Source organism: Colias eurytheme, chromosome 22, assembly GCF_061535395.1.
Source record: "Colias eurytheme isolate Ceu_HAF_F1 chromosome 22, ilColEury1 Martin Lab GWU primary, whole genome shotgun sequence".
In the NCBI taxonomy this organism is placed as follows: domain Eukaryota; kingdom Metazoa; phylum Arthropoda; class Insecta; order Lepidoptera; family Pieridae; genus Colias; species Colias eurytheme.
In genome coordinates this window covers 821,764-833,193 of record NC_143001.1, presented here as the reverse complement: position 1 = coordinate 833,193, position 11,430 = coordinate 821,764, and the positions used below count along the sequence as shown (strand labels likewise).

General features: G+C 32.0%; 1 long non-coding RNA gene across 1 annotated transcript; it reads left to right on the top strand.

The window, feature by feature from the left end:
- The first annotated feature begins 3,321 nt into the window (after positions 1-3,321).
- LOC149898514 (uncharacterized) lies at positions 3,322-5,969 on the top strand. Its single transcript, XR_016458033.1, has 3 exons — positions 3,322-3,454; positions 5,369-5,480; positions 5,896-5,969. It is a non-coding gene; the product is annotated as an uncharacterized LOC149898514 (long non-coding RNA).
- Positions 5,970-11,430: the final 5,461 nt, after the last annotated feature.

Below are 11,430 nucleotides of genomic sequence, written 5' to 3'. Positions count from 1 at the left end.
CCTCAATGGACTCCTAAACCACTTAACCGCTTATAATAAAATTCGCACACCATGGGCAGTTCGATCCAACTTGAGAGATAGGATAGGTTTTATCCCGGAAATCCCACGGGAAAGGGAACTATGCGGGGTTTTATCTGAAAACGCGGGCGAAGCCGCGGGCGGAAAGCTAGTAAGTAATAATTTTAAAACAGATTGAAGAAGAATTGAGAATTTTTTTTGAAGGCGGCTATAGAATAAGTTAACTTACTTGCCGATTTTCCTCCGTAGAAGGGGACTTCCGAATCTGTGGTACTTATATTTAAAATTACTACTTTTAAAATTAATACTTTTTTATGTATTAGTTAATTAACATTCCTAAAAAGTTTAAAGGTTGAGACTTGAGTTTAACTGTATTAAGCCGATAATATGACTCAGTAATATCACGATAACCTTGGTTATAACATATGCTAATAATACCTAACAAATCGTTTCAATATTTTCTTATATGTTAACTTGAGTGCTTAACCCTGTATTTGTAGGAAAATATTCGTAATGTAAATATACCACATCCAATATTTGCCGATTTTATATTAGTTATTTAGTTTCAATATAAATAAAAACCTGTTAAATTCAAAAATACAAATGCCATATCCAATGTTACTAGCTCCACCACACCTATAGTTTGGCGCCCTGAGATATTTTGATCGACGACGTGAGTACAAACATACAAACAGTTTGAACTGCCTTCAATAACTAGCATCCTGTTATTTGATTGCTTATAACGGGATCTATTATTCTTGTGACATATTTAAGCAAATATGTACATATTTAAGTTATTGTATTTTTTCAAGTGAAACATCTTTATCGGGGTTGGAAAAAAATTTAGTGTAACATTTTTTCGTTACGCGTGACATTTTTCCGTTACGCGCCATCTTTCTTATCCCTACCACGCGTGATTCGACGTATTTCTGTAAAGGTGCATGGTAAATTTTTTTAACGTCATAAAGAAGTTTCACTTCTTACGTGTGTACGCTAGTACACGCACACATTTTTTTGTACCTATGCAGTAAAGTATATTATTCTTCTATTTTAATTCCTTCTGTGTGTTTGTGTTTACATTTATATTATACTAGCTGCTCCGCGCGGTTTCACCCCCGTGGCTCCTCTCCTGTTGGTCGTAGCGTGATGATGCCTATAGCCTTCCTCGATAAATGAGCTATCTAACACCGAAAGAATTTTTCAAATCGGACCAGTAGTTCCCGAGATTAGCGCGTTCAAACAAACAAACAAACAAACTCTTCAGCTTTATAATATTAATATAGATGTAAGAATGAAAATTAGAAATACTTATTTAAAAACAACGTTAGATACATCACAGATTACATAATACTGTACTGCTAAAATGTAACTACATTTCGTAGTTTTATTGCTCTATCTACGTTTTACCACACAATTATAATGTTAAACAATACACATAAATGTATGAAATAAAAGCTTGTCTATACCACAGTCTATACTACTATTTATTTTGAATATACTATATTATTTCTGAAATCAATCCACTCTAAAGCGTAAATCGGAATGCTCGTAATTATCCGGCCTCATTATTAAAACAATAGAGTAATCGTTGTTTTTTAATCTATGGAAATCGCTCACATTTTCATAGCACAGAGTAAATAAAATTGAAGAAACAATAGACATAGACAAACAATTATATACATGAAATATCACGAATGTAAAGTTTTATTATCTGTTACATGAAAATATTAATTAGTATTTTCTTTTAATATCACATACAATGAATGTAATTCAGAATGTGTAGAATTTCTTTTATATTTTACATACGTTGTTTCTCGTTTAACTTTTTAAAGAATACTTTGAATACCTATATAGTTCGAATATACGTTACTATATTATTTGATACTTAAATAATTTTATTTATTTATTAGGTATAATTATTATCATTATTTTTTTTTTCTCTTCTTTTTGCACTATCCCATTAACATCATACATTTCCTTTCCCATCAGGTTGCCTGGTAGAGATTGCTGCTTAGCAATAAGGCCGCCTCTTGTACAAACTATGCCTTCCTTTTGTATTTTAATGTTATTTTTGTCCTAATTTTGTTTGTGCAATAAAGTGTTATAAATAATAAATAAATAAATAAATACGTTGTTAGTCCTATACTTACTTAGATAAAGTAGGCCCTACTTAGCCAACAAACGCTATGTGTCTTTTCAATTATGCTTAGGAAGTAAAAAACTAGAAACCTACTCAAAGACGTGAAAATTACAATCTTGCAATAGAAATAATTTTTATTCATTTGTTTCATTAGTAATGACTGTCTTGTTGTTTATTTGCGATTAGTACATTCCATGATCAAAATATTCGTATATTGTAGAATAATAATTATCAATTTAGAATTTAGACACTCTCCAAGAATTTTCATTAACAAGACATTTTTTGTGGAATCAGATTTAAACAATCTTGTCAATTTACAATAGAGCAATAGCTTTTTATTATAAATTTCTCTTACTAATAAAAAAAATGTAAGTACACAAAAGACTAAAACAAGTGTGTTTGTCCACAAAATATTCGCAAGATAAATATTGACACAAAACACAAACCGTGCATTCCTGTAAGCCGTCTAATTGTAAGATGTGGACTCAGATCGTGGTAGGCTTTGCGAGTAAGTACTAATTAGTTTTATATTGTAGCTTATTTTGTGTTGAAGGCATTATTTGAAGAGTGTATTATGTGATGCCCAGTAGAAAATATTGATAGATAAAAAAAAATCGATCACGTGATGTTTTAATTAAATATTAATAAATTGCATTTAACACTAAAATAGGTACCGTAGTTATACAACTAAGAATTAAATTCTTTTATTTTAGTGGATAGTAATTATGGTAATAGTGACTATTTAAGCTTTCTTGTAGAGTAGAGGATTGCGAAAATACATAATTTTTGTAATAAATAAAGATAAATGTTACATTGAAATACAAAAATGTGACAGGTTGATTCTAAGGGTTGATTCTGTTGTTTTGTTTGACTACAGATCGTATGAAATAAAAGTTTTATAACACACTAGCTGTGCCCCACGATTTCACCCGCATTGCTCCGCTCCTGTTGGTCTTAGCCTGATGATATATAGCCTATAGGCTACCTCGATAAATAGGCTATCTAAAACCGAAAGAATTTTTCAAATCGGACCAGTAGTTCCTGAGATTATCGCGTTCAAACAAACAAACAAACTCTTCAGCTTTATAATATTAGTATAGATTTGAAGTTTTCCTATCGTCCCTCTAAACTACTATTTGAAGACACTAAAGAATAAAAAAAATACCTTTTCTAAAGTTTCAGCAACGGTTTTCAGTCAATTCTTTGACTGCCACGATGATCCAGCGTATGACGCAGACGAGGGACCTTTGGACGAGCTGCAGTTTACTTGGCTTGGAGCTTTGCAGTATATTCATGGTATTATTATATTAGAAGACAATATAATATAGGAATTATTACTATATTTATCTATACGTATATAATATATTCGGAAGTGTGTTTGTTTTTATGTATTTCTTTCACGTCGCAACGCAGCGACTTAAGGGGGCGCATAAAGCAAAATAACCAATCTTCTATTAGATGATACGTGTAATATGCAAGACCAAATCTAAAAAATAAAATATATATCAAACTAGATGATATGTTCAACGATTCTGTTTAATCAAAAACATAAAATATTAAAATTTACTCGATAAAAAAAAATCACCAAGTTAGCTCTAATTTTCACACTTTTACGTTTTCTACTTGACATGGTAATACTTATTATGATTTTTTTTTCATAAACAATTATATTAAAACATTTGCAAGATATTTGTCAGAGCATTTTGTTTAATTACTTTTAGTTTTGGTTTTATCTGCGATAAACCACTTTTGGCGCTCTTTTTTTCTCGAGATAAACGTTTGATTTTGTCACGATAAAAGTGGTTTATCGCAGATAAAACCAAAACTAAAAGTAATTAAACAAAATGCTCTGACAAATATCTTGCAAATGTTTTAATATAATTGTTTATGAAAAAAAAATCATAATAAGTATTACCATGTCAAGTAGAAAATGTAAAAGGGTGAAAATTAGAGCTAGCTTGTTGATTTTTTTTTATCGATTAAATTTTAATATTTTATGTTTTTGATTAAACAGAATCGTTGAACATATCATCTAGTTTGATATATATTTTATTTTTTAGATTTGGTCTTGCATATTACACGTATCATCTAATAGAAGATTGGTTATTGCACGCCTCATAAGCGAAGCGTTGAGGTGGGTACTACTGTCACTTCGCGCAAAACATCTGATTTTTCAAACTTAAAATGTCTTTATGTATCATACATTGCACTTGTAAGATAATACATACACACACATATTAAGAAAAAACACTATTTTTAACGTTCATGATATTTTTGATGTCATTTTTGTTATTTAAACTAGTTAAAAAACAGTTTAAAAAAGTTCTGTCTTGGACGTCCGTGTGTCTGTATGTGCGGATCCTTTTTCTTGTTAACACGATAGCGACCGAAATACTTTACTAATCGAGTCTTTTTTTTTCTCTTACGCTTGAGTATGCTCAGGAATAGAACCCTTTCATTTTTCAGGGTCTGATTCGATGTGGTTTAATTGTTATTAAATAAACAAAAGTAATAATTAATAAATATTTATTAAAAAAAAATTATGAGGCGTGCACTTTTGGATTTTCCAAATTATTTTGCTTTATGCGCCCCCTTAATTACATCTTCCGGTGCATTTATATCAAACGAACATAGAGCTAGAGGTAGAGCAATAGCATTCTTTCATGATCTTTTAGTGAAAACGAAAACTCGTATTCAGTGTTGTTCAGTATAAGAACATTGCATAGAATATTTTCGCACTGGCTAAGAACAACGAATGGATGCTCTACGTCTGTTTACACTAAAATAATTTGACATAGTGGGGTTAGAATGAACATTCGCTCGTTTGAGTTATTTTTATTGATTCCTTTTTTAATACATGGTGGTAATTATTAGTATTTGGTAGTCTGAAAGCATATATTTATAACGTTACCTCATAAAAAAGTGTAGAGGAATGTACTTAATAAATTTCGGGATTTAAAGGCGGGATTGGAACCCACGTCTTCGTGTTCGAATTTTATATTAAAAAAAATACTAATTTTTTATAAAGCATTGCACAAATTATATTTTTACTTTATGGAATTCAAATGTGGCATATCATCATTGTTTTAGTCAGGACGAATTTTCCTTTTTCTTTTTACCAGTACCAGTATTATTATTTAGTTTGACACCCTCATTTCTTAATTAAAACTACACACACCTACAATGTCTTACAATTAACTCCATTTCCAGTTAAAAACGGCACTCCTCATTACTTCAGAGTACCGAGAGTGGTTCTAATTAGTCGACAATTTGTTCTGTCAACGTCCGTGGATGCTGCGCAGATACCGGATGGTTATGCTTTGTAAGTACACCTGTTTTGGTTGTTCACACGAACAAACATGCAGAATAAAATAATAAAATACATAGATCGTAAGAAAAATTATACAGAAATATAATAGAAACACAAATTTAAACTCAAACATTTATTTATTCAACGATAGGTATACATTTTTATCCATAATACTTATATACTTCATAAAATATCTATACAGGTAAAAAAAAATGCAATTTTGCTCATTATTACATTCTTATACATTTTTAATTCTAGCAAATTTTCATTGTAGACTAATTATTTAAGTTGGAGTATGGAGATCAATTTTTTTTGCCATAATTTGAAATAACTTTAATCTAATATGTACTTAATTATTATGTAACTCGATACTTATTCCAAACTGCATATATACACATTTTTCATTATCACAAAAACATTCGCACAGAGGCAACGTAGTTTTCGGCGACTACGAAAGAGACGAACTCGAATGCAAGACGTCACTCCGAGATCTCGCGTCCGGGAAGGAGTGTGAACCGGCTGTCCTGTTGATGCCAATCGCTGATGTATTACTACATCCCGAATATAAGCACTTTGGTGTGAAGAATAGTATAGCGTTGTTGAAGTTGTTGACGCCTGTTAAATCTTGTAAGTACTTTTTGTTGGAGGAAAGGTAATAAAATGATAGCGATGTCGATTGCTGATGTATTACTGCACCCGGGGTATAAGCATTTTGGAGTGAAGAATATTATGGGTTGTTGAAGTTGCTGACGCCTGTTACTTCGTGAAAGGTATTTTGGTTAATGATGGGTTAGAAAATGTTAGAGCTGTGATCGTTGATGTGTTGCTGTACCCTGAATATAAACAGTTTGGTGTATCGTGTCAATATGATTAGTTTTATTTATTTTAGATTAAAAAGCATTAGTTTAGATTAAAAAGCAAAACCTAGAATATGAATGATAATAATGGACGAACTGTGTATATTACAATCACTAAAAACTCACAAAAAGTTGTGTTTTATTAACAGTGTATAGAAAAGATGTGTCATTTTTTATCCTAACACACAAATTATATCAAATAAAATATGCTTATAGATTACATGGTACCAGTGTGTCTTCCCTTCAAAAACTTTATAGTAACCAAGAGCGGCAAGCAAACCACTGAGAAGATACTCCATATTGATTTTTCAACTGGTAAGTTTGCCAAGATAAAAAAATTTAAATTGGAATCTTTATAGCTAAACGTTAAACGTAAGGAAATTGAATTTTGAACAGAAAAATGATTTAGGAAAATAAAATATTTATAAGAAGTAAGTACGCATAATTATACAAACGCACTCTACCTGCAGCCAGCTAGAGCTAAGGATCGTTGCAATTAAACAATTATTAAAAAAAAAAATACAAAGACTATTGTTTTTACTATTTCTCGTCCGTATATAGTTTCCATTTTGGTTCAGTAATCATAGGTTTTTAGATAAAAATCTAAATAGAATTTAATTTTCATTACAGATGTACCAAGAGATTTTATTGAAGAAGAAAAAGAAGTGACAAATTTAAGATTGCTGCCGAGGGAACTATGTTATCTATACGATAATCAATTTAAACCGGTTGTAAGTATTTTGTATAATTACATTTCGTCATTAGTTGTTTTATGTATCGATAGCATAGAGGTAGGCAGGATAAAGGTAGGTATATAAAGGTCGATAGGGAAGTGTTTGACCACGACTTTTAATGATATTATCTTCAGCAGCGTTAGAAATAATACTATTCTTAAATGTCTAGTTACAGTTTAATACTATTTCATCGGAAAGTAGTAGATTTTGTAGTGTTTTAAAATAATATTTTACTTACAGTGAAATATAAGTCTATCAAGGTAACTTCGCTATACAGCAAAAGGTTCAAGAGTAGCTTTATTGGTCAAGGCGTCTATAGAATTATGATAGATGCGGGTTTGCATAATCTGTTTCTTTAATTCATAGGTTTCAAGATTATCAGATTGAAAATTCTTCTGAAATCTATCTAACCTTTTCAATGATATTTAGCTCACACCACCTCCACAGTTTTCAAACGCCGCTTCTGTAGAAAAGAATGAGGCAGAATCTAAAAAATACCAATTTTCTGAGTAGAGAGCAGAGGTGTAATGTACGATTTTTGATGAGTGAATGTGTGAATGTATTTTTTGTCTTAGATATAAAGAAAGTTTTAATGTATCAAATTCTAACCAATCTACTTGTATAAAATGTAATAGGTATACTTAGTGAGTATTACTAACGATATTTGAGAATTTTTCCCAGAACTCAACACAAATACGCAAAGACCGCATGGCGTGTACCACTGGATGTGGATTCCATTCTGGATCCCCGAGTTTTGTTCACGAACATACTGGCCATTGGTCCATTGTCGCTTTATCTCAAGGTATTGTAAGTAAATATACTACTGCTACACTACTTGTTCTTATTAACGTAAATTACGCTCTGAATCACGGATTTTTTATGCGATTCAACAGACTAGAATCGATTCTGCACGAATTTGTGACGTGTGACGTTAGGTGTTGATTCAAACGAATTAATAACTTGAGTAAATAAATGAGTATATTAATAACGTTTGTATTTAAATCCGATGTAAGAAATATTCTAAATAAACATGCAAATAAAATCTCCAAGTAAATCGTATTTTTTAAAAGCTAGATGTGATTTTATAGCCTTTTTTACAACAAATATAGCTGCAGAATTCGCTATTCGCTATTTCAAAAGTTTGTGAGAATGGACGTGTATGTGTGTGTTTGTCACTCTTTCACGCAAATACTACTGAACCGATTATAATGAAATTTAGCACACATATGGAGGGTAATTTAGATTAACACATAGGATAAATTTTATCCCGGAATTCCCACGGGAACGGAACCTAAGCGGGATTTTCATTGAAAAGGCGGACGAAGCCGCAGGCGGAAAGCTAGTATCTCTATAATATTACTATAATTCCACCAGGTGGGTCTCCATGCCCAGATCCTCTCCGTCTCCGCCGACCTCCACCCCCACCTCGCCACACACTCATACATCCGTATGTACCATGGATAACTGCTGCTATTACGGGAAAGGCTGTCGGTGCTTTCGCTAAGGATGATCCTTTTGGTAAGTTATTTAATATTTGTGATAAAATTAGGTATTAACTTGTTCCTGCAAGTTGTTAATAAAACGATATACTCAATACTCATAGTATTTTTCGAATATGCGGGTGCAAATAATAGATAAATAATAGAGATATAACCTTAAATCATTAAGGGTGCGTATAAAGCAAAATTACCAATCTTCTATTAGATGATACGTGTAATATTCAAGACCAAATCTAAAAAATAAAATATATATCAAACTAGATGATATGTTCAACGATTCTGTTCAATCAAAAACATAAAATATTAAAATTGACTCGATAAAAAAAAATCACCAAGTTAGCTCTAATTTTCACACTTTTACGTTTTCTACTTGACATGGTAATACTTAATATGATTTTTTTTTTCATAAACAATTATATTAAAACATTTGCAAGATATTTGTCAGAGCATTTTGTGTAATTACTTTTAGTTTTGGTTTTATCTGCAATTCAGCTGCTAAATGCTAATATTCTTATGATTCAAAGTACTCTGAAAATTAAAAAAATGAAATGAAAGTAGATATACATTATAAGTTTGTAGAAATTGATATCCTATAGGCATTAAACGATGTCGCGAAAAATAAACCAATAAAATAAATATTTTGGTCGCTATATTGAAATGATATAATGACCGAAATTTACCTATACCTTTACGGTTTATTTTTTTTAATGAAGGTTACGTAATGCCCCGTACCTCAATCTACGATCTGATCGCGCACACGTGGGTCGGCCACTGGTGGATGGGCGGGCTGCGCTGCTACGACCGAGGCGACTCAGCTGACGATCTGTTTAGATTCTACCACGAAGTGTTCCAAGTTAAACCCTCGTCGTACACGTATTTGAATTATTATCTTGAGGTGAGAAATGACCATTTAACACGTACTCTTGCTCACTCTGCTATAAAAAAATTTAACATGTTTATCGCATTCAAAATATGTTGAAAATATCCTAATCCTAATACTATTATAAAGGCGAAAGTTTGTATGTATGGATGTTTGTTACTCTTTCACGCAAATACTACTGAACCGATTGCAATGAGCACACATATAGAGGGTAACTTGGATTAACACATAGGATAGGTTTTATCCCGGAAATCCCACGGGAACGGGTTTTTCTCTGAAAACGCGGGCGAAGCCGCGGGCGGAAAGCTAGTGCTTTATATATCTATATGAGAAATTTTTATCTAAATGATTCTAAATGATCACGAGGTGAATTCGAACCCGTCTTTTTGCTTATCGTACCGCTTCAAGAATCGAATTTCTTCTCCTCTTTTGGTTTTATCACTTTTATGACATCAGCTCACCGTATGCTAAAAAGACGCGGGTTCGATTCCTTTTCGTGTTCATTTTTTTATACATATACTTATTCTTAATTTCTCAACAAAACTTTAGCTTCAAGTTGACGCACACCTTTACAATCTAACATTATTTCATCTATGTACCCCTATTTCATTTAAAAATAACACAATTTACGTTCAACCTGGTTATGGTACAAGATAATATTATGAACTATTGATTCTATTTTCTGTGGCATTTTTAAGCTATTGCATAGCTTTTATCGCGGGCCTTGAGCGCGGGGACCGAATCTAGAAATTCCGTAACGAAAAACCTCACGTTCCCCACTCCGACGGACGCGGAGGCGTGGCTTGAAGGCATAGCATGCAATAGCTTTACCGCGGCAGTCCCCGAGTGTCACACGTCTTTTTTTTAATTACTTTCGTTGATTTACCTATTGAAGTGAATTCATAATTATAAGCGAAGTTATTTTTCGTGTATTTTTCTAGCATATTATAAAATTTTATATTCCATAGATAAACGCAGCTCACGACACCATGATAATCTGCGTGAAGGTCGGGATGCCGTACCGTCTCGGTCAACCAAGAGTATGGCAGTTAGATACTACAGAAGTTAAGGTAAATAATACTATCATTATAATAGTTTTAATTATTTTTAATAATCACATTTTTGTATAATTTATTTTGATGCTCTTTTCCTATTCGGCTAAGTTGTAGCTTATACACCACATTTTTTTTCAATTCGAGTAATAGCTTTTCAAACGAACTCTACAGTAAAAATAGAATATTTTTAAGTAAAAAAAAAAAAAATGTATGCGTGTACTAGAGTACACACGTAAGAAGTGAAACTTCTTTATGATCTTAAAAATGTCACGAGTATGGCGTAACGCAAAAATGTCACGCGTACGGCGTAACGCAAAAATGTCACGAGTACGGCGTAACGCAAAAATGTTACACTAAATTTTTGTCCAACCCCGATAAAGAAGTTTCACTTCAAAAATAAAACACCTCGCAATATTACCAACATTTTAATCTAACCTTAGGCTTACAATATCATAAAATGAGTATCGCAGGCTAGTTTTCATATTATAGCAAAGCTGTTGATCGAACTCAATATAAAAGTTTACGCCTTGCAGAATGATTTAGTAGTCATCGATAAAAATTGCTTATTGTTTCAAGAAGGCTAAATAACTTGTAACTTCTCATTGATAGTAAAATAGTGGTAAAATATAAATCCGTACGCTGGTTATACAATCGTCAAATAATTTCAATCACAATTCAACTGACGAAACAATCATTGAATGAAGTATTTGACAGTAATTAGATAAATCTAATTACCTACTTATTATATTACAGCTAGAACCATGGACGTATAAAAAAAGACGGACGGTATATCGCCTAAACATTGAGTGAAGCCTAGTAATGGCGGCGAAACATCCATGTATGTGTGCCATGTTGCCATGGCAACAGCTGTGTTGATGACAATGGCGGCTGTATTTTTTTCTATAAATTTTGCCGTAATAATTTTGTCATTAAAACA